Source organism: Euleptes europaea, chromosome 2 (genome assembly GCF_029931775.1).
Source record: "Euleptes europaea isolate rEulEur1 chromosome 2, rEulEur1.hap1, whole genome shotgun sequence".
NCBI classification, from domain to species: domain Eukaryota; kingdom Metazoa; phylum Chordata; class Lepidosauria; order Squamata; family Sphaerodactylidae; genus Euleptes; species Euleptes europaea.
The window spans coordinates 137,076,502-137,101,222 of NC_079313.1; the positions used below are offsets into that span (position 1 = coordinate 137,076,502).

The 24,721-nt window shown below is 49.8% G+C and overlaps 1 protein-coding gene across 1 annotated transcript in view; it reads right to left on the reverse strand.

Moving 5' to 3' along the window:
- Positions 1–24,721, reverse strand: part of FKBP1A (FKBP prolyl isomerase 1A) — a 30,053-nt gene that overhangs the window by 3,720 nt on the left and 1,612 nt on the right. The gene's annotated exons all lie outside the window — the stretch shown is intronic.

Genomic DNA, 24,721 nt, shown 5'->3' on the forward strand with positions numbered 1-24,721 from the left:
TGAACTGGGGACCTTCTGCATGCCCAGCAGATGCTCTACCACTGAACCACGGCCCCTCCCCATAGTTCTCCAGAGTCTCAGACTGAGATCTTTCACATCACCTGACCTTTTTAACTGGAGATGTTCAGGATTGAACCCGGGGCCTTCTGCATGCCCAGAAGATGCTCTACCACCGAGCCATGGCCCATCCCCTGAGACCCTCACACACCCAGGCACAGACCGCCAGCACAGCATGGCTCTTCAGGCTGATCCTGCATTGCACAGGGGGTTGGACTAGATGGCCCGTTTGGCCCTTTCCAACTCTATGATTCTTCCTTCCAGCCTCTCCGTAAGGCCTACTCCTTCCACGAAGCCTTCACCCATCTGCAAATTCCCCTCATTTCCCCTGCCTCTGCCTGCCCCGTATCAGAAAAGGTTAAGGCTGTAGGCTCCTTGGGGCAGGGGCCTGCCCCGTTTGCTCCACGGATGCCTGATGCCTCTCTAGAAGAGGTGCCTCCCGCCATGCCCCCGTTGGCCAAGGGGATGCGGCTCTGAGCCAACTCTATCCCATTAGCAACACAAGGTGGACCAGAAACCGATGTTGTCTTGCACTATTTGCCCCTGGTCTTCACTGGGCTAAGGAAGCAACTTTGCTACATATTTTTACCACTGAGCCACGGCCCGCATCTCTGACCAACACTGAGTACTACCTCTAGCAGAGGTTTGAAACACAGCATCAGCAGGAAAAGAAGAAGAGTTGATTTTTAAATGCCGACTTTCTCTGCCACTTAAGGAAGAATCAAACCGGCTTACAATCACCTTCCCCCACCACAACAGACACCCTGTGAGGTAGGTGGGGTGGAGAGAGTGTGACTAGCCCACGGTCACCCAGCTGGCTTCGTGTGGAGGAGTGGTAAAACAAATCCAGTTCACCAGCTTAGCCTCCGCCACTCATGTGGAGGAGTGGGGAATCAAACCCAGTTCTCCAGATCAGAGTCCACTGCTCCAAACCACCGCTCTTAACCACTACACCACGCTGGCTCTTAGCAGAAGTTTGAAACACAGCATCAGCAGGAAAAGGAACGGCAGGCGTTTTGCAAAAGCGCTCTGTTCGTCCCCTTACCTGGATTGTGCTCTGTTCATGCACAGCCCTTCTCTGCCGGCTGGTCAGACACGTCCAATTGGCAGATTTTGTTTTTGCTGAAAAAATGTGCCCAAGACAACAAAATCCTCCCTTGCAGGAGCGCATCAAGAAATCACCAAAGGAAAGAAAACGGGTCTCCAAAGTAGTGCGTTTAACCTCCCTTTGGTGAGCCAAAAGCAAAATGCCAATAACTTTCTTACCAGTCCTTGAATTTTCTACGAGACAAGCCGGGTTCCCGCAGTACTACATATACAATCACGGCACACTGAGAAACTTCAGTCAAAAGGTAAGGGCTCCAAAACCATCCGGGCTGCTATTAAAACCACAAAGCAAAGTGCCTTGGCTATACAGGAAATGGTTGTGTTCACCAAACCAGAAAGATAGAGCAACCTGCTCAAAGCCACAAAACAAGGGTGGGGAAAACTACTGAGGGTTTGCTGTCAAAGAGGCTGATGACGATTTTTTTTAAATACCTGAATACTTAAAATTTGATCCTACAGGAATAAGGAATGAAGTACTTGAAGGGCTGTCCTATAGAGGATGGTGCCGAGTTGTTTTCTGTTGCCCCAGAAGGTTAGATCAGAACCAACGGGTTGAAATTAAATCCAAAGAGTTTCCATTCTAGACATTAGGAAGAATTTTCTAACAGTTAGAGCGGTTCCTCGGTAAAACAGGCTTCCTCGGGAGGTGGTGGGCTCTCCTTCCCAGCAGGTTTTTAAGCAGAGGCTGGATGGGCATCTGTCAGCAACGCTGATTCTATGACATTAGGCAGATGATGAGAGGGCATCTTGGCCATCTTCTGGGCATGGAGGAGGGGTCACTGGGTGTGTGGGGGGGGAGGTAGTTTTGAATTTCCTGCATTGTGCAGGGGGTTGGACTAGATGACCCTGGTGGTCCCTTCCAACTCTATAATTCTGTGTATCTCCTGAAGATCTTAATGTGGCACGAAATACATTAAAGTTCAGGAGCAAAGGATAATTAGATCACCCATCAATTGAGAACAGGCTTTTTCCATGCTAGTTATTAGCATACCGATGGAGGTCACAGAGGGTTTCCTGCAAACGGGTGTCTCTCCAGACACACACACACACATACGAAACAAGTTCAGCAGCCATCTGCTTTCCAATCCAATATTCAGTTCTGCCACTGATTTATCTCAGATTTAAATTAATCCAGTTCCTCTTCCCACCCCCCACTTCCAGTCTCTCAAGAGCCCCCCTTCCCAGCAGCAGGTAACCATCAATCCACCTGCAGAAGCACCAGCCTGGGGGAGAGAGACCCCATTGCTACTGAAAACTCATTCAGCACCCCAAAAAATTCCCTGGATGACCCCAGATTTTCGGGAAACGGTTTTGTCTGGGTGCAAATCAGCTTGCGAGATAAGCCTTCGACTGTCTGAGGAGCAGTTAAAACGCTTAGGGCTGTTTAGCTTGGAAAGAAGGCGGTTAAGGGGAGACATGATAGAGGTGTATAAAATTATGCACGAGAGCCGAGAGGGAGAAGCTTTTCTCCCTCTCTGATACCAGAACACTGGGTCATCTGCTGAAGCTGGAGGGTGAGAGTGTCAAAACAGATAAAAGTGTGCCCTCACACAACTCATAGTTAAACTGTGGAACTCCCTGCCCCATGATGTGGCAATGGCTGCCAACTTGGAAGGCTTTAAGAGGGGAGTGGACATGTTCATGGAGGAGAGGGCAGTCCTTGGCTACTAGTCATGATGCAAACCTATTCTCTTCAGTACCAGAGTAGCATGCCTATTATATGAGGTCCTATGGAACAGACAGGATAAATGATGCTGCAGTCATCTTGTTTGTGGGCTTCCTGGAGGCCCCTGGTTGGCCACTGTGTGAGCAGACTGCTGAACCTGATGGACCTGGGTCTGATCCAGCAGGGCCTTTCTTATGTTCCACATGCGTCGCAAAGAAGTCCCGCTATGATGTGGGCTAGTCAGAGGCCACAGAGCTGGGGGTGGCGGGGGGGGGGAGAGAGATTCGGAAGGATAAATATGGCCCGCTCCTTTAGAATTCATCCTTGGGTTGCGTCACCAGAGCACCCAGAGGGCTGGCCAAAGAGGAAGAGGGAGGGGAGTGTAACATGCGGATGTGTCTCCACACCGAGGCTGCTGATGGCGGAGATGAACAAAGGGAGGAAACGCGAACAAAAGCACACCGTGCTGGGGAACGGCGCATACCGAAAGCCCGCAGCAAGCACGGCAGAAGCGTCAGCAGCTGGACGGCTTTTATTTTTCCCCTTTGGAAAAAAAAACCTGCAACTATGCAGCAGCTCAACCCCCCCTTTGAAAATCCCTTTCAAAAGAGCTGCTTGTTCCCAGAGGTACCAGGCTAGCCAGGACCTAGCTGGCTCCTCTCGGGATCCCTCCTGAATGTGTGCCTCAGCCACAAACCCTCCCCAGTGCCCAGTATCCACAAGGGCACAGCCTGGCATCTATAACCATAGCAAAGTTAAATTGTGGAACTCCCTTAGGCAGATCATGGGGGGGGGGGGGACACCTTGGCATCTTCTGGGCAAGGAGCATGGGTCACTGGGGGTGTGGGGGGGTAGTTGTGAATTTCCTACATTGTGCAGGGGGTTGGGCTAGATGACCCTGGTGGTCCCTTCCAACTCTATGATTCCCTGCCCCAGGATGTGGTGATGGCTGCCAACTCAGAAGGCTTTAAGATGGGAGTGGACATGATGAACACATGAACACATGAAGCTGCCTTATACTGAATCAGACCCCTTGGTCCATCAAAGTCAGTATTGCCTAGGCAGACAGGCAGCGGCTCTCCAGGGACTCAGGCTGAAGGTGCAGAAAAGAGCAACCAAAATCATTAGGGGACTAGAGCAACTGTCCTATGGGGAGCAGTTAAGACGTTTAGGGCTGTTTAGCTTGGAAAGAAGGCGGCTAAGGGGAGACATGATAGAGGTCTATAAAATTATGCATGGTTTGGAGAGAGTGGACAGGGAGAAGCTTTTCTTCCTCTCCCATAATACTAGAACGCGGGGTCATCTGCTAAAGCTGGAGGGTGAGAGATTCAAAACAGAAGTATTTTTTCACACAACGCATAATGAAATTGTGGAACTCCCTGCCCCAGGATGTGGTGATGGCTGCCAGCTTGGAGGGCTTTAAGAGGGGAGTGGACATATTCATGGTTATTAGTTAGAATGGATACTAGTCATGCTGCATGCCTATTCTCTCTAGTATTAGAGGAGCAGGCCTATTATTTTGGGTGCGGTGGAACACGGGCAGGATGGTGCTGCTGCAGTCGTCTTGTTTGTGGGCTTCCTAGAGGCACCTGGTTGGCCACTGTGTGAACAGACTGATGGACTTGATGGGCCTGGGTCTGATCCAGCAGGGCCTTTCTTATGTCTTTCACAACACCTACTTGCCTAGTCCCTTTAACAGGGATTGAACCTGGGGCCTTCTGCATGCCTCAACCACTGAGCCACAGCTCCTTCCCTAAAGGGGCTCCATGTTCATGGAGGAGAGGGCTATTCATGGCTACTAGTAGAAATGGCTACTAGTCATGATGCATCCCTATTTTCTCCAGGATCAGAGGAGTAGGACTATTACGGTATCTTAGGTGCTGTGGAACACAGACAGGATGGTGCTGCTGCAGTCGTCTTGTTTGTGGCTTCCTGGAGGCACCTGGTTGGCCACTGTGTGAACAGACTGCTGGACTTGATGAACCTTGGTCTGATCCAGCAGGGCCGTTCTTATGGGCTGACCCTGCTTAGCTTCCAAGATCCGATGAGATCAGGCCATCCAGGTCAGAGCAGACAAATTGAGGTGGTTTGCCATTTCCTGCCTCTGCATAGCGGTCCCGGATTTCTCTGGTGGTCTCCCATCCAAGTCCAAACCAGGTCTGGCCCTGCTTAGCTTCTGAGAGCTGATGAGATTAGGTCCATCTGGGATTAGAGCTGCTACCATTCCAGCTGACACGTAACATTGCAAGAGCTTTTCAAGCTCTCCTTATCAGGCTAGAGGTTACAAAATTTACCAAGGTAGAAGGGTGGAATACAGGTTCTTCAAGCCACAGGGTAAAGGTCTGCTCTCGCCGGCTTTCTTTGGTAAGATGTCAGCAGGCTGCCAACTTCCCTTTAGGGCTGGTGTGGCGTCCCCTTACAGCAGGTTCTCTGGGAAGTTCCCTCTCTCGGGGGCAAGTAAATCTTCTGAAGTTCTGCTCACTCGAACTTCTCAGAAGAGATAAGAAAGGCAAACTCTTGGTGGGTGTTCTCATAGATACTGCAAGATAAGACCCTTCCTCTTTTAGTCTGCTTTTAATTAGGTGAGTTTGGTCGTAAGGTCCTTTATGGCAGGATTCTGAAGTGGATCTCATCAAGCCAATGTTTTAACTGGGCTGCTTCAAGCGTGACTTGAATTTTGATTGGTGATTTAGGCATTATATATTTCCAGTAAACGTTCAGAGATGCAAAGTAAGAACTTGAACAGACGGTGCACTAGCATTACCATTGCCTTGAACCAAAAGGAAAAGTGGGATACAAATGCTTTAATAAATCAATGTCTCTGCAATCTTCCATGCAACAGCCATAAGGGAAAATTTGGCACCCCCAACCATGACCCGCTCCAGGTGTTCTCGTCTACGGCCTGAGCATGCCCTCTGGTCACCTGTCCTCACAAGATTCGGCTTCCAGACCCACCCGTTTTGGATGCCCCCCACTGAACCCCACCTGGTTCCTTTGAAACCATTCCAAGTACCCACAAGGACCAGCAGGCAAGTACCTTGAATACCCTTCGCTGATTTGTCACTGGCAACCAAGATCAAGTTAATTCATGCCATTGTATTCCCTATTCTCAGCCAGCATGGTGTAGCGGTTAAGAGCAGTGGTTTGGAGCAGTGGACTCTGATCTGGAGAACTGGGTTTGATTCCCCACGCCTCCACATGAGTGGCAGAGGCTAATCTGGTGAAGGAGGAGGAGGTCTGGAATCCATGCCCTATGAGGAGAGACTTAGGGAGTTGGGTTTGTTTAGTTTGGAGAAGAGAAGATTGAGGGGAGACATGATTGCCATGTTTCTATGATTCTATGAGTTGGTTCTTATATGCCGACTTTCTCTACCACTTAAGGGAAACTCACACCAGCTTACAATCATCTTCCCTTCCCCTCCCCACAACAGATACCCTTTAAAGTAGTAGTAGAAAAGGGCAGGAGTCCAGTAGCACCTTAAAGACTAACAAAAATATTTTCTGGTAGGGTATGAGCTTTTGTGAGCCACAGCTCACTTCTTCAGATACTGAAGAAGTGAGCTGTGGCTCACAAAAGCTCATACCCTACCAGAAAATATTTTTGTTAGTCTTTTAAGGTGCTACTGGACTCTTGCCCTTTTCTACTACTGCAGACAGACTAACATGGCTACCCACTGTGAATTACCTTTAAAGTAGGTGGGGCTGAGAGAGCTGTGACTGAATCCAGTTCTCCAGACCAGAGTCCACCACTCCAAACCACACTCTTAACCACTACACCATGCTGAACTGGATTTGTTTCCCCACTCCTCCCCCACCCACTCCTCCACTAGCTGGGTGACCTTGGGCTAGTCACAGCTCTCTTAGAGCTCTCTCAGCCCCACCTACCTCACAGGGTGTCTGTTGTGGGGAAGGGAAGGTGATTGTAAGCCGGTTTGAGTCTCCCTTACGTGGTAGAGAAAGTCGGCATATAAAAACCAACTCTTCTTCTTCTATTATTATGGATGGGTGTGAAAGCTGGACAATGAGGAAAGCTGATCAGGAGAAAGTAGATTCCTCTGAAATGTGGTGTTGGAGGAGAGTGTTACGGATACCGTGGACTGCCAAAAAAAACAAATCAGTGGGTTTTAGAGCAAATCAAGCCTGAACTGACCCTAGAAGCTAAAATGACTAAAATGAGGCTTATGTGTTTTGGTCACATTATGCTGGAAAAGACAATCATGCTAGGAAAGGTTGAGGGTAGCAGGAAAAGAGGAAGACCCAACAAAAGATGGATTGACTCAATAAAGGAAGCCACGGCCCTCAATTTGCAAGACCTGAGCAAGGCTGTTAAAGATAGGACGTTTTGGAGGTCATTAATTCATAGGGTCGCCATGAGTCGACGACTTCACTGCACTTGACACACACACACACACACACAAATTCAAGCTTGACCCACTGCAAATCTCCTTGGCATGAGCGCAGACAGACAAGCTCCCAGGTAGGAGCGCCTTGGATCGCAGCCAGCCCCGGTCACCAGGGCTCTCCCTGCAGAGCGGCCGCAGTGAGCAGACGGCTCTTCTGGAATGTCACTCCAACAGTCAGGAAGCAAACAAAAGGCCGCGCTCATGGCAGGGAAGGGCTGCAGTCCCGTCGACGCAGGTAACCGGGGCAACAATCGCGCGTGCACCAGCACGGCCTGCCCGAAAAGGATGGCTCTGTTTCAAGAAGGGCGGGCGTCTCACCCTGCTTCAGCCTGGGCCGCACTTGGCGGGCTGCCCTGCAGAGGCTCTGGAGGAACGCGACATGCAAGTTAGCAGGAAGAGGTGACGCAAAAGCCCCCACCCACCCTGCCGACTACCAGCAGAGAGAGAGGAAGGAGTCTTCTGTCCCCACCCCCTCCTGCCACCCTGCCCTGCAGCAGCTGCTTTTCCCACGACATCAGCCGCTCGGCTCAAAAGGGCTCGTCAACTTTCATGGCAAAGTGCTTGCCAGAGGGTCCCTCTGCTGAAGCCCCTGCTGGGGGAAAAAAGGCTGGGCAGGAGACAGATTTTTGGGAGACTGGAAACCATAGAATCATAGAGTTGGAAGGGACCACCAGGGTCATCTAGTCCAACCCCCTGCACAATGCAGGAAATTAACAGCTACCTCCCCCCACATCCCCAGTGACTCCAACCCTCCCCCCGCCATGCAGGATCCCACAATCAAAGCACTCCTGACAGATGGCCATCTAGCCTCTGCTTAAAGACGGGGACTCCACCACCCTCCGAGGCAGCACATTCCACCGGACAGGACTTGAAATGAGGCCATCCGAGCCAGAAGCAATACAGAAGAAGAGTTGGTTTTTATATGCCGACTTTATCTACCTTTTTCAAGGAGAATCAAACCGTCTTACAATCACCTTCCCATTCCCTCCCCACAACAGGCACCTTGTGGGGTAGGTGGGGCTGAGAGAGGTCAAAGAGAGCTGTGACTACCCCAAGGTCACCCAGCAGGCTTCATGTGTAGGAGTGGGGAAATCAACCCGGTCTGCTGCTCCAAACCACCACTCTCAACCACTATACCACAGTATCAACACTACAGGGCAGCGTGGTGTCACAGTTAAGAGTGCTGGTTTGGAGCCGTGGACTCTGATCTGGAGAACCGGGTTTGATTCCCTACTCCACATGAGCGGCGGACGCTAATCTGGAGAACGGGATTTGTTTCCTCGCTCCTACACATGAAGCCAGCTGGGTGACCTTGGGCTAGTCACACTCTCTCAGCCCCACCTACCTCACAGGGTGTCTGTTGTGGGGAGGGGAAGGGACAGTGGTTGTAAGCCAGTTTGATTCTCCCTTAAGTGGTAGAGAAAGTCGGCATATGAAAACCAGCTCCTCTTCTACACCATGCTGGCTCTCAAATTTGGCCACTGCTGAGAAAGGCCAGCTTTATACAGCGCAAACAAGATGATGTATTTCGTTAGGAGCCTAAGGATGGGTGACCTTCATGTCCCTGCTTTTTTTACTCGCCTTCAGGATGAGCTACATCCAACCCAAGACTGACAGCTCTCACTTTATTTTTAAGCCTCTTTGGGGGCTAGGCTGTCTCTCCCTACATTAAGGGCTGCGGCTCTATCTTTCAGCACACTGGAGCAATACAGAAGAGCCTCTCTAGCCGAGCCGAACTTGGACAGGGTCAACGAAGGCGGGGACCCCCTCCAATTCTTCCAGAGGCCCTGTCGACCCCAGGAACCCAAAGGTCCTCCGAGTTCCTGCCACCCACAACTGCCCGAGCAAATCAAAAGTAAAGAATAGGGTTGTAAATAGCAATCTGTGACTAAAACAAAACAACACCAGGCTAAAGAATCTAACAAGTCAGTCCAATAAGTATAACCAAACAACATAAAACAGAATGTCATTTTCATTGTGCCCTGCCTCCAAAAAGTGATTCACTAGGGGCGCTTCAATCACTTTCATCCTCAGTCTGGAGCGCTCCTTTGATCTCCTTTGGATTCCTCTGATCTCCTTTGGATAGCTGTTTGTCTTCTGAGCTTACCATTTTGATGATCTTCACATGTTGTTGGACTTCTCTCTTACCTTGCTGGAAGGGTGGGTTGTAGTTTTTGCATGCGTTCAGGAATTATAATATAGATTGTTGCATATTTTAGTATATTTGATGTTAGTCTCATTATAAATTGTTTATATATTGTTAGATTCTTTAGCCTGGTGTTGTTTTGTTTTACTCATCCACAACTGCCCAGCAAAAGGAACATTTGATTCGGATACTACACCCAACCAGGACCTGGCAATTTATGAACATGCCCTCCGAGGGCCTGGTGCTCATGTGCCCACTTCTTTCTGCTCGAGCGCCGACAGCTAAATTAGCAATTTCCGGGTTGCTGACAAACCACGGTTCACCAATTCATCTCAACAGCTGGGTTTCACCCGGCAAACCAAAATTTGGATCTTCCCAGTTTGGAGCCCTAGTTTGTCGGCCGGAATTCTGCCTCTTCAGATGAAAGAGCAAATGACGGCTTGTCAAAAGCCTGAAAATAATTAATGACATTGCAGGACAAAAAAAGGGAGGGGCTGTGGCGCAGTGGAAGAGCCTCCACTTTGTGCGCAGAAGGTCCCAGGTTCAATCCCCAGCATCTCCAGTTAAAAATTATGTGCGTTTGGATGCACCCTTAATCTATTTAGGAAAGGGGCCATGGCTCAATGGTCTGCTTGGCATGCAGAAGGTTCCAGGTTCAAGCCCCAGCATCTCCAGTTAAAGGGACTAGGCGAATAGGTGATGTGAAAGACTTCTGCCTGAGACCCTGGAGAGCCGCTGCCTGTCTGAGTAGACAATACTGACTTTGATGGACCAAGGGTCTGGTTCAGTATAAGGCAGCTTCATATGTATGTTTATCATGTGTATATGTATGTTTAACTGCCCATAATTTCCAGCTCTGGTACACAGCCACAAGCTAGGACTTGCCGGTATCTCTGAACCACTCATGCTCATGAAGCTATTTCTACTCCTGGGCTGGCTTCCCAGCTTGCCTGTTAGGCACAAGCCCTCCCGGCTTCTCTTTCTAGCCACTGCTGTTTGTGGCTGAGGAGCTTTGCTGGGAAGCATTCCACCAAGGAGAATAATGTGCAGATGGCGGAAGGGCCGTAGCTCAGTGGTAGAGCATCTCCAGTTAACGGGATAAGGCAAGTAGGTGATGTAGGTGATGTGAAAGACCTCAGCTTGAGACCCTGGAGAGTCGCTGCCGGTCTGAGTAGACAATACTGACTTTGATGGACCAAGGTTCTGATTCAGTATAAGGCAGCTTTATGTGCTCCTTTCTAGGGTTTTAAGCAAAGGCTTGATTGGCCATGTGACAGCAATACTGATCCCGTGAACTTAGGCAGATCATGAGAGGGAGGGAAGGAAGGGTTGCGTCAGTGCTCAGCTCTTCTGGCTCTTCCTTACATGCCCATGGTAATGCCGATTGCCACTTTGGTGGGGGTGGTCAGGAACAAATTTCCCTCCAGGCCAAATTGGCCAAGGATCTTGGAGGTTTTGGGCCTTCCTGTGAACACAGAGCAGGGGTCACTGGGGGAAGGAGGTAGTTGTGAATTTCATGCGTTGTGCAGGGGTTTGACTAGATGACCCTTGAGGTCCCTTCCAGTGAGGCTTGAACACTTCCACCCCAGGAATCTTCCCAAGTAGACATGTACAATTTTGTGGCCATGGGAGAAAACATCTGTTGATGTTTTTTAACTGGAAAGGAAAATTTTTGTGGAAAACTGAAATATATACAATATACCCTTATCCAATCAAAACCTAGTTTGTTGCTTTAACATAAAATGCACCATTTATAAGTTAAATGGCATAATTTGCACTAAACTATGGCATTTTTGTGGAATTTTTGGAAACCTTATTTTCTATGAGCAAAACTGCAAATAGAGAAAACACAAGAGCTACCAGATGCTACACTAAATGCAATCTTAGCTTATTTCCTTTATTGCAGAATAACTATATATAGATATTTCATAGTCGTTTCAATGCTCCTCCAAATTCCCATGCAGTACATTAGTGAGTAAAACCTAGTCTTTAAAAGCATTTCAATCATTCCAAAGGGGGGGGAATAATTCATAGATGGTTTTTGGTACTCCCCAAGATTTCAGCCTTTTCCATTAGAAAAAAACTTTTTAAAATCCTCAGTAAAACCACAAGGCTCAAGAGCCCCGTGGTGCAGAGTGGTAAGCTGCAGTACTGCAGTCCAAGCTCTGCTCACAACCTGAGTTAGATCCCAACAGAAGTTGGTTTCAGGTGGCCGGCTCAAGCTTGACTCAGCCTTCCATCCTTCCGAGGTCCGTAAAATGAGGACCCAGCTTGCTGGGGGTAAAGGGAAGATGACTGGGGAAGGCACTGGCAAACCACCCCATAAACACAGTCTGCCTAGTAAACGTCGAGATGTGACGTCACCCCATGGGTCAGGAATGACCCGGTGCTTGCACAGGGGACCTTTACCTTTAAAACCACAGGGGGGGGGGACACACATTCCTCCCCACCCCAGACATTCACATTTCTGTTCCCAAGGTGATCAGATGTTGGATTTTTACGGAGACGTCTGGCCATGAATAGCCCTATTCTCATAAGAACATAAGATAAGCCCTGCTGGATCAGACCAAGACACATCAAGTCCAGCAGTCTGTTCACACAGAGGCCAACCGGGTGCCTCCAGGAAGCCCATAAGCAAGATGACTGCAGCAGCATTGTCTTGCCTGTGTTCCAAAGCACCTAAAATAACAGGCCTGCTCCTCTGGTCCTGGAGAGAATAGGTATGCATCATGACCAAGTATCCGTTTTGACTAGAAGCTATGAATAGCCCTCTCCTCCATGAACATGTCCACTCCCTGCTTAAAGCCTCCCAAGTTGGCAGCCATCGCCACATCAAGATATGAACTGGGGGTCTTCAGCAGGCAAAGCATGTGCTCTGCCATTGAACCACTGGCCTGCTTGTGGATTTCCCAGAAGGACTTGGCTTGGCCACTGGTGGAAAAAAGATAATGGATGAAATAGAACTTTGGGGGCAGATTTTTAAAAAACATGCACAGTAAGAGCCGGTGGCTCCTTGAAGCAGGCACATACAGCAGAGCGATGTAGGTGCAGGGGGTGTAGCTCAGTGGCAAAGCCTCTACTTGGCATGCAGAAGGTCCCAGGTTCAATCTCCTGCATATCCAGTTAAAAGCAGCAGGGAGTCGATAACATGAAAGTCCTTTGCCTAAGACCCTGGACAGCTGCAGCTAGTCTGAGTAGACAATACCAATCTGGAGGGTCTGATGGTCTGATTCAGTATAAGGTAGCTTGATTGTAAAGGTGGACAGGCTGTGGCTCAGTGGCACAGCATCTGCTTGGCATGCAGAGGGTTCCAGGTTAAATCCTTGGCATCTCCAATGAAATGCGGCAGCAAGTCATGCAATCATAGAGTAGGAAGCAACCATCAGGGTCATCTAGTCCAACCCCCTGCATAATGCAGGAAATTCACAACTACCTCCCCTCCACACCCCCAGTGACCCCCCTACTCCATGCCCAGAAGATGCCCAAGATGCCCTCCCTCTCATCATCTGCTTAAGGTCATAGAATGAGCATTGCTGACAGATGGCCATTTAACCTCTGCTTAAAAACCTTCAGGGAAGGAGAGCTCACCATTTCCCGAGGAAGCCTGTTCCACTGAGGAACCACTCTAACTGCCAGAAAATTCTTCCAAATGTCTAGACGGAAACTCTTTTGATTTAATTTCAACCCACTGGTTCTGGTCTGACCTTCTGGGGCAACAGAAAACAACTTGGCTCCATCCTCTATATGACAGCCCTTCAAGTACTTGAAGATGGCTATCATAATGTAATTCACAGTGGGTAGCCGTGTTAGTCTGTCTGCAGTAGTAGAAAAGGGCAAGAGTCCAGTAGCACCTTAAAGACTAACAAAAATATTTTCTGGTAGGGTATGAGCTTTCGTGAGACACAGCTCACTTCTTCAGATACAGCTAGAATGTGAATCCATCTGTCTTTAAGTAGAGGAGAGTGAATTCAAACAAGCATTAGTATGTAAATGTTAACAGTATATAAATGTGAATAGCCGATCCGTCGGTTTCCGGTACAATGTGGTGCTTGTGTGTCCCCCGTGGATCCGTACAAGGGACATCAGAAACCACAATATTAAAAAACCAGTGGGAGAACATTTCAACCTTCCAGGACATTCTGTTGCAGATTTAAGAGTAGATCTTCTCTTACAAAGGAATTTCAAAGGGAGACTGGAAAGAGAAACTGCTGAATTACAGTTGATATTCAAACTAAAGTCAGTGCATTTACCAGGGCTGAATAAAGGCCTTGCATTCATGGCTCATTACCAATGCTGATTTCTCCACACCCATCTCTCCCCTGGACATCTCAGACTCTTCTGCATACCACACCTAATCCCATCACGCCTGATATTCACATTTACATACTGTTAACATTTGCATACCAATGCTTGTCTGAATTCACTCTCCTCTACTTAAAGACAGATGGATTCACTTTCTAGCTGTATCTGAAGAAATGAGCTGTGGCTCATGAAAGCTCATACCCTGCCAGAAAATATTTTTGTTAGTCTTTAAGGTGCTACTGGACTCTTATCATAATGTAGTCGATGATGTAAAAGTCCTTTGCCTGAGACCCTGGGCAGCGGCAGCTAGTCTGAGTAGACAATACTGATCTTGAGGTTCTGATTAAGTATAAGGTACCTTCATCTAGGTTCATGTGCTTAGATATAGCGATCCCTGCCATGCCGCCAGAAGCGCTGGCACTTCGCATGGCCCCAAAGCAGAAGATACCAATCCACAGAGCACATCTGCAAGAACACTTGAGCATCATACGTGCCAGCACCACACGGTGAGGAAAGAAGATGATTTGGGTTTTGTATGCTGACTTTCTCTACCATTTAAGGAAGAATCAAACCGGCTTACAATCGCCTTCCCTTCCCCCTCCCCACAATAGACACCCTGTGAGGTAGGTGGGGCTGAAAGAACAGTGACTAGCCCAAGGTCACCCAGCTGGCTTCATGTGTAGGAGTGGGGAAACCAACCCAGTTCCCCAGATTAGCCTCCGCTGCTCAGGTAGAGGAGTGGGGAATCAAACCCAATTCTCCAGATCAGAGTCCACCGCTCTTACACCACGCTGGCTCCCGGACTCCACCAAGAACCACCGGGAGTCTCACCCAGCTGAGCCCAGCAGGCAGAACTGGTCCCATACAGAGGTCAAGGCTTCCTCTCAAGAGCATGCGTGCACCTACCTGCCAGTGGGGCCCCGCACCCTGTGGACACCACATGGCATAACCACACTGGGCAGCACAGCCTCAAGGCTATGGGTGGCCACAGCCTCTGTCCTTCTCCAGGCTACCAACTCAAGGACTGGTCACTTTGGCCTATGCTGCCTACAAGGCACTTAGGACAACATACACGGTTCTCCAGTTCTCTATATTATCATGGGTTAGCAAGAGTGTGTAATGAGCTCCAGGTCATTCACTAAGCCACAAGGCGGAGTGGGGATTCACACCCAGGTCTCCCGGGACCTAGTTTGACACTCTAACCACCATGCGACACTTGCTGCCAAAGAGGGTGGGTGATTCACCCATCAGCAGTCTTCTCTCTCATAATACCAGAATGTGGGGTCATCTGCTGAAGGTGACAGATTCAAAACAGATAAAAGGAAGCATTTCTTCACACAACGCATAGTTAAACTGTGGAACTCCCTGCCCCAAGATGTGGTGATGGCTGCCGACATGGAAGGCTTTAAGAAGGGAGTGGACATGTTCTTGGAGGAGAGGGCTATCCATGGCTTCTAGTAAAAATGGATACATGATGCATACCTATTCTCTCCAGGATCAAAGGAGCATGCCTATTATATTATGTACTTTGGAACACAGGCAGGACAATGCTGTTGCAGTCGTCTTGCTTGTAGGACGTCTTGCTTGCTAGAGGCCCCTAGTTAGCCACTGTGTGAACAGACTACTGGACTTGATGGGCCTTGGTCTGATCCAGCAGGGCCTTTCTTATGTTCTTGTGAGAATAGGGCTATTCATGGCTACTAGTCAAAATGGATAGTGGTCATGATGCATACCTATTCTCTCCAGGATCAGAGGAGCATGCCCATTATATTAGGTGCTGTGGAACGCAGGCAGAAGAATGCTGCTGCAGTCGTCTTTGTGGGCTTCCTGGAGACACCTGGTTGGCCACTGTGTGAACAGACTGCGGGCCTGGGTCTCATCCAGCAGGGCCTTTCTTACGTTCTTATGAAAGGGCCCTGCAACTACAGCTAGTAAAATGCAATGCGCTTGAAGCCACAATAGCTCTTTGCAAGGGGAGTAACTATTTAATGAGAAGCCTGTTTTTGCATGCACCGGAAAGAGCTTCCCAAATTCCTCTCCTCCGAAAAGCAGCCTCGCTAGATGCATGCACGGCACGTCTAAGCTGGTGCATCCCAAAGAGAGAGCTGAAGAGAGTGAGGGAAAAGGTCAAAAATGCAGCAGAAAGGCAAATAATTAATGTTCTGCTGTCAACACACACACACCCATCCTCAGTACGCAGGCCCTTGTCGAGGAAGCCTGTCAATCTGACCTGGAAAAATCCCCTCTCAAAACCAACTATGGTGGAGAAGAAATCCAGCCTCAGTGAATCACTGATACCACAGGCAGATCACGGCACAGTTGTCAGAACAGGCTTCAGGGCTCACGCAAGCCCTTCTCCTCTCCCATGATTCAGTTCCCTCTTCCACTGTGAGAACTGTGCTGACAGCAGTTTGCCGCGATCATCAGGAATGGATAATCAAGCAAACCTGGGTTTGTGCAAAACAGGAGACGGGGAGACACACAGACGGGAGGAGCCCAGGCAGACGGGCAACGGCCAGGCTGAACCAGACCTGCTGTTAGGAGCAGTTCAGAAGCTGTTCAGGTTTTTGCAAACATTTTGGGCACCCTTTGCAAAAATGTGTATTAAAAACATCAGAAGAGCCCTGCTGGATCAGACCGGTGGTCCATCCAGTCTAGCATCCTGTCACACACAGTGGCCAGACGGTTCCTCTAGAGGAGGGGTTGGGAATGTCAGGCCCGGGAGCCGTTTAAGGCCTGCGAAATCATTTGGTCTGGCCCTTCGTGGGTCCTGGCAGATCTCTAGCTCAGAAGGATCTAAAACTGGTGATCCGCCCTCTCCCACAGACAGGAATAGCCTCTATCCAAGGTGGATGTGAGTTTGTTTTGCTGAGAAAAGGAACTTTCCCCCCCCCTTGCAGAAGAGTTGTTAGCTATGGAGCTACTAGGACCGCCCAAGAAACTATGTTAACCCTTTCCCACCCGGGCCGTGAAGAAAAGTATTCCCTCTGTACTACAAGAGGGCTGGGGGGTGGAAGTGACGACAATGGAGGGGTTAAAGGGGGCAGGGCCAGAATGCAGGGGGGGGGGTTCTTAGCCAGTGTGTCCTCATTTCATCCCTGCAGGTGGAGGTAGCAGGAGCCGGCTGTAGAATCCGGCCCCGACCATGCGGAGCAGGAGCAACTCCGGCGTGTGGCTGGACGGCTACACCTGGCTGGTGCAACTGACCATCCTGTGCCACCAGGTGGGTGAATGCGCCACTGCTTGGATGCCTGCCTGCTTGCCCATGCGGGGGGGGGGGAAATCTGGAGCAGCTGCCTGCTTAGGGCTTGTTCGGCTAATTTTTAAGCTGATAATTTTGTATGGCCCGCGAATGATGTTATAAATATCCAAATGGCCCTTGGCGAAAAAAAGGTTCCTCACCCTGCTCTAGAGCATAGGTTCTCAACAAGAGGGGGAATTTTAGGGACTGGGACCAGTATTCAGCAAAGTGTGATGTCCTGTAGATTATGTACTACCTGTAACATTGTTTTTTTTTTTAGTTCGACTATCTTGGGAAGGGGGGAATTATATTCTGAACAATAATGAAAGGGGGAATGGAGCAAAAAAAGGTTGAGAACCACTGCTCTGGAGGTTCACCAATGGAGCATAAAGGCCAAGGCCTTCCCGATGTTGCCTCCTGGTACTGGGATCCAGAGGTTGACTGCCTCTGAACATGGAAGTCCCCTTGAGTCATCAAGGCTAGCAGGCGCTGACTGACCCCTCTTCCATAAATCTGTCTAATCTCCTTTTAAAGGTGAGAACCAGCATGGCTTAAGAGCAGCAGAGTCTACTCTAGAGAACCGGGTTCGATTCCCCACTCCTCCGTATGAAGCCTGCTGGGTGACTTTGGGCTAGTTACGGTTCTCTCCTAACTCTCTCAGCCCCACCCACCTCACAAGGTGCCTGCTGTGGGGAGAGGAAGGGATTAGGATTATAAACCGCTTTGAGACTCCTCAAAGGCAGAGAAAAGCGGGGTATAAAATCCAATTCTTCTTCTTCCTACTTGTTTCAACATCATCACATTCATTATCCGATTCCCAACTTCAGAAGATCACTGGCGAAATTCACCCAGGAAGGAGGAAACAGCAGCAGCAGTTGGAGGGAGAGAAAAAAGGCAAGCAGGAACACAGTAAAGTGAATATTTGCACAAGCCCCGAGGCTGGGAATTTAGGAAGAATGTCTACACCACCCGCCTGCCTTGTTTTTACTGAAGACTGGAAGTCGAGCCTGTTTGGTGCCACTCCGCTTCTAGCAGAAGTTCCTGTCAGGCAACCTGCCTCCAGGCACACAAGAAAGGCGGGGGCCACAAGGGGGGGGGGTTTCCTCCCTCCACTAGGCCTGCTGGCTGCTATTTCATTACTGATTCAATTTTGCACTGTTGGAGAAAGCCGGGAGCGCCTCAACTGCCGTGAACACATGAAAACACATGAAGCTGCCTTAAACAGAATCAGGCCCTTGGTCCATCAAAGTCAGTATTGCCTACTCAGACTGGCAGCAGCTCTCCAGGGTCTCAGGCTGAGGTCTTACTCATAATCTACCTGCCTAGTCCCTTTAACTGGAGACGCCGGGGGTTGAACCTGGGACCTTCTGCATGCCAAGCAGTTGCTCTACAAACTGAGCCACCACCTCCTCCCCAAAATTCCAGTCTTGAACACAGGAAGCTGCCTTCTACTGGATCAGACCTTTGGTCCATCAAAGTCAGTATTGTCTACTCATACTGGCAGCGGCTCTCCTGGGTCCCGGGCTGGGGTCTTTCCCATCACCTACTCACCTGGTCCCTTTAACTGGAGATGCCGGGGATTGAACCTGGGACCTTCTGCATGCCAAGCAGAGGCTCTGCCACTGAACCACAAACCCTCCCTCACCCCAGGTTCCCCCCACACACACACCCGCTCACAGCTTCCAGATGTCCGGAGATTTTAAGATCTCGCTACAGATTTTTGCAAGACGTTTTTCCCATTGGAGAAACTGGGATGCTAAGACCAGCTCTTCTCCCCAACCTGTAAGGGTGCCAAAGGAAGAAGGCTGCCCGATCTATCGACTCTGGGGGCTGAATGAACCGTCCCGACCAAACCCCTCCTGGTCCCCTGTCCAGACGCCCCTTTGTTCCTCCTGCCAGCTGAAGAGGCAGCCCCCGGGAGAGCCCGTCCCGGTTTCCTTTCCCCACCCAACGACAGCCGGGAAGGAAAGAGAAGCAGATGGAGGGGAGGGGGAAGAGGGAGGAGCTTCCTCGATGCACCAACCCGTCTCTTTTCTTCCCTTTCGCATCTGAAAGAATGGGGCCCGGAGGGGAAGGCCGCTCCGCCATCTATGAGGAAGAGAAAAATGGAAGGGAAAGCAATCACAAGGTCAGAGACGACGGGCTGGCACGGCCCCACCTTGCCTCCCCCCCTTGTGGGTAGGACAGAGACCGGGAGTTCAGGTGAAGGGCAGGGATCTCCGACAGGAAAAGGAAAACACAGCCAACCTTTGCTGTTTTAACAAAGCCCAGAGTCAAGATCTGATAGATCCTCGTCCTGGGATTCCCCCCAACCCTATTCGGAAAAAAGGTCGAGTGGGGGCAGGGGACAGCCAATAACTGCACAGGGGCCATAAGAACATAAGAAAGGCCATGCTGGATCAGACCAAGATCCATCAAGTCCAGCAGTCTGTTCACACAGGGGCCAACCAGGTGCCTCTAGGAAGCCCACAAACAAGATGACGGCAGCAGCACCAGCCTGCCTGCGTTCCAAAGCACCCAATATAACAGGCATACTCCTCTAATCCTGGAGAGAATAGGTATGCATTGTGACTAGTAACCCTTTTTACTGTGTGTGTGTGCGTTAAGTGCCATCAAGTCGCTTCCGACTCATGGTGACCCTATGAATCAATGTCCTCCAAAACGTCCTATCTTTAACAGACTTGCTCAGGTCTTGCAAACTGAGGGCCGTGGCTTCCTTTACTGAGTCAATCCATCTTTTGTAGGGTCTTCCTCTTTTCCTGCTGCCCTCAACTTTTCCTAGCATGACTATTTTGACTAGTAGCTATGGATAGCCCTCTCCTCCATGAACATATCCACTCCCCTCTTAAAACGTTCCCAGCTGGCAGCCATCACCACATAAGAACATAAGAAAGCCCTGCTGGATCAGACCCAGGCCCATCAAGTCCAGCAGTCTGTTCACACAGTGGCCAACCAGGTGCCTCTAGGAAGCCCCCAGACAAGACGACTGCAGCAGCACCGTCCTACCTATGTTCCACAGCACCTCATATAATAAGGCATGCTCCTCTGATCCTGGAGAGAATAGGTATGCATCCGTATCAAATTTCACTTGTAGCCATGGCTAGTCCTCTCCTCCATGAACATGTCCACTACCCTCTTCCTTCCAAGTTGGCAACCATCACCACTTATACACCTAATATATTCGGCATGCTCCTCTACTCCTGGAGAGAATAGGTATGTGTCGTGATTAGTATCCATTTTTACTAGTAGCCATGAATACCCCTCTCCTCCACGAACATGTCCACTCCCCCCTTAAAGCCTTCCAAGTTGGCAGCCGTCAGCACATCCTGGGGCAAGGAGTCCCACAATTTAACTGCACGCTGTGTGACGAAATACTTCCAAACTGGCACCATCCGGGATTCCATAGCTGGAAGACTCCCCTGTAATTCCATCCAGCCCTACACATCAGATACCAACACATAAACACTTGACACTGCCTCACACTGAATCAGACTATGGGTCCATCAAGGTCAGTATTGTCTACTCAGATCGGCAGCAGCTCCCCTGGGTCTCAGGCCGATGTCTTTCACATCGCCTACTGCCTGGTCCTTTTCACTGGAGATGTCGGGGACTGAACCTGGGATCTTCCACATGCCAAGCAGATGCTCTACCACTGAGCTACAGTGCCCCCAAATTCTCCTTGAAGGCCTCCATAATAGATGACAATCTTTCTCAAACAGGTTCAGTGTGGAGGAGTGTGGAGGAGTTCTCCCGATCAGAGTCCACCGCTCCAAACCACAACACCACACTGGTTAAAAAACAAGGATCGCCGAGGGGAAAGCAGCTTCTGTGTCGGCCCCCAACAGCTATGAAGCCACCCTAAAGTACTCTGGTCTTAACACCTTTTAACAGCATTCTCTAACGGCCCAGGCTAGCCCGATCCCGTCAGATCTCGGAAGCTAAACAAAGTCAGCCCTGGTTAGTACTTGGATGGGAGACCACCGAGGAATACCAGGGTCGCCATGCAGAAGAAGGCAATGGCAAACCACCTCTGTTCTGCCCTGACCAGGATCTCTCGGGCTAGTCCCACCTCAGCAGCTAAGCAGGGTCGGCCCTGGTTAGTCCTTGGAAGGGAGACTACTGAGAAAGTCCAGAGTCACTATGCAGAGGCAGGCAACGGCAAAACCACCTCTGTTCATTTCTGGTTAGTCCTTGGATAGGAGACGAATCATAGAGTTGGAAGGGACCACCAGGGTCATCTAGTCCAACCCCCTGCACAATGTAGGAAATTCACAACTACCTCCCCCACACACACCCAGTGACCCATACTTCATGCCCAGAAGATGGCCAAGGGTTCCCTCCCTCTCATGATCTGCTTAAGGTTATAGAATCAGCATTGCTGACAGATGGCCATCTAGCCTCTGCTTAAAAACCTCCAGGGAAGGAGAGCTCACCACCTCCCCAGAAAGCTGGTTCCTCTTGAGGAACTGCTCTAACTGTTGGAAACTCTTTTGATTTAATTTCAACCCGTTGGTTCTGGTCCGACCTTCTGGAGCAAAAGAAAGCAACTCAGGAAGTCCAGAGTTGCAAAGGCAGGCAACGGCAAAACCACCTCTGTTCATTAATTGCCTTGTAAACCCTGCAGAGTAGCTTTGAGTCAGCTACAACTCTACGGTACTCCCCACTGCCACCAAGAGCGGCTTCAGTCCCCCACCCCACCCCCAAGAAAGAAACAATTATCTCTGAAGATTGGAGACCTTGAGGAATGGGGCGGGCAACCCACACCCATGCTGCCAGCCACCTGAATTGGCACGGACTGCAATGCCACTCACTCGGATTACTGGGGTGGAACTCTCTCTGTGCCGTCTAATGCCGCCTCGTCCTGTACCCGACTCAAAGCCTTTAAGGGCAGCCTCAGATCCCTTGGCAGTGCCCGCCGCGCCAGCTGCCAGGGAAGCCAGGACCTCTGAGGCGGCATTCCAGCGCCGGAATCCCAAGCTGTCTGGACGTCTGCCAAAGTCCGAGCATCTCCCAAACAGACCTGAAATACGCTTTAAGCTTTAAAGCGTGAGCAGCATTAAGAGGTAAAGGCAGAACGGGGAGCTTGAAAAATAAGGGGAGGAAAGCCGTCAGCTCCATCTCTTCCAATTCAAGAAGTCCAGAGCGAAACTGAAAAGATCTTGGAATCATAAAGTTGGAAGGGACCACCAGGGTCATCCAGTCCAAACCCTTGCCCAATGCAGGAAATTCACAACCATCTCCCCACCCCACACCCCCAGTGACCCCTGCTCCATGCCCAGAAGATGGACAAAGTGCCCTCCCTCTCATGAACTTCCTAAGGTCATAGAATCAGCATTGCTGACAGATGGCCATCTGCTTAAAGACCTCCAGGGAAGGAGAGCTTACCACCTCCCGAGGAAGCCTGTTCCACTGAGGAACCGCTCTGTTAGAAAATTCTTCCTAATGTCTAGACGGAAACTTTTTTGATTTAATTTCAGCCCATTGGGTCGTGGTTCGACCTTCTGGGGCAACAGAAAACAACTTGGTACCCTCCTCTATATGACAGTCCTTCAAGTACTTGAAGACGGTGATCCTATCCCCTCTCAGTCTTCTCCTCTGCAGGCTAAACATACCCAGCTCCTTCTACCTTTCCTCATAGGACTTGGTCTCCAGACCCCTCACCATCTTTGTTGCCCTCCTCTGGACACGTTCCAGCTTGTCTACATCCTTCATAAATTGCAATGCCCAGAACTGAACCCAATGCTCTAGGTGAGGCCTAACCCGAGCAGAGTAAAGCGATACCATCACTTGATCCTTACTGGACAGCCTGGCTGTCATTTCAAGACAGAAAAAAACGGATACACCTACCAAACAAGGTAACACACAGTTCACTTTCTGAAGTGGTTTGAGAGCCACAAATCTAAGCTAGGGGTGAGTCCCAGCAAGAGAGAAAGCAGGACACGCGCAGGTCCGGAGAGCTTATATTTCAGACGCACCAGCGTGACAAAGGCTGCAAAAATGAGAGCCATTTATGGGGAGTAAGGCCCCGCTGAATAAAAGGGGCCTGACTGCCAACGGTCCATAAGAACATCAGAAAAGCCCTGCTGGATCAGGCCAAGGCCCATCAAGTCCAGCAGTCTGTTCACACAGTGGCCAACCAGGTGCCTCTAGGAAGCCCCCAAGCAAGATGGCTGCAGCAGCATTATTATCCCGCCTGTGTTTTACAGCATCTCATATAACAGGCATGCTCCTCTGATCCTAGAGAGGTATGCATTATGACTAGTATCCATTTGGAATAGTATCCATGAATAGCCCTGTCCTCCATAAGAACGGCCACGCTGGATCAGACCCAGGCCCATCAAGTCCAGCAGTCTGTTCACACAGTGGCCAACCAGGTGCCTCCAGGAAGCCCACAAGCAAGACTTTGACTGCAGCAGCATTTATCCTGCCTGTGTTCCACAGCACCTAGTATATTAGACATCCTCCTCTGATCCTGGAGAGAACAGGCAGGCATCATGAATTGTAGGCATCATGACTAGCAATGTTCCCCAAATGGTTTGGTTATTCTCCACTCCATGCAAGGAAACCCACCCTTGCAACTAGGGTTGCCAACTCTGGGATGGAAAATGCCCGGAGACTTGGGGGGTGAAGACTGGGCAAGGTATAATGCCCGAGAGCGCCCCCCCCCAAAAAAAACAGCCATTGTCTCCAGGGGAACTGGATTTCTGCAGTCTGGAGCTGTAATTCCAGGGGATTGACAGGCCTCACCTGGAGGTTGGCAACCCTGCTTGCAAATCTGCCTGGGTAGTTGCTTTTATCCAGCAGTCAGAGCCTGGGCACGGCGTGGACCAACGCTCTGTCAAAAGGGGTTGTGTTACGTGCCAAAATCCCCAACTAATATACACAACTAATATACACAGAATGTAACAGACAGGTCAGCTCTTCAGAGCTCTGCACAAGTACGATTAAGTACAGTGTTCCGGCATTCTCAGGCCCGCATTTCCCTTGCGTTGCCAAGATTAGATCCCTATATGGCACCAAAGGAACAGCTTGGCGCATGGTCAGCGATGCGCTATTGTAATAAGCTATGACACATATGAATACAGGCAGGCTGTACTGAAATGCAGCACATGGAGGGGGGGGAATAAAAACCCTGAAGGAGCAGTTACAGTTATGCCAGGATGTGAGACCCCTGCATTCGTCCCTCGCATCATTCCGTCTCATAGCGCTATAGGTAACGAGCTCCATGTTCAGGTTTCATGCACAGCCATCACAAGAGCAGCCCACAGCATGTATTACACTTCGACCATTTGTGCATGGGAAGTTTTGCCTTGGATTTACCGTTCTCTAAATGCACCTTTTTCCCATCCACATTCTCAAAAATAAGCCCCCATGCAGAGTTTTGAGAATCTGGATGAGGAAAACGTGCGTCTAGAGAGTGGCAAATGCAAGGCAAAACCTCCCATGCACAGTTTTGAGAATTCAGATGGGGGGGAAAATGTGCATTTAAAGAGCGGCAAATCCAAGGCAAAACCTCCCATGCATAAATTGCCTGGGAGTCTGGAGACATGGACGCCAACATGAAAAAGAACCACTCCTGTGAAACACAAAGATACATGAAAGAGGTGGGAGTACGGTTGGGAAAAAAGGGTTTCAGATCCCCTAAAATTCATTTCCGTCACTCAACAATTGTAAGTGTTTTTCCATTCCATGTTGGCATACCCAAAAAAAAAAAACCCCTTTGCAGTTCAGCTGCCTACTAATTTAAAATGCATGTCTCCCCTCCCAGCCCCTGGAAGGAATTCTTTGAACATTCCCAT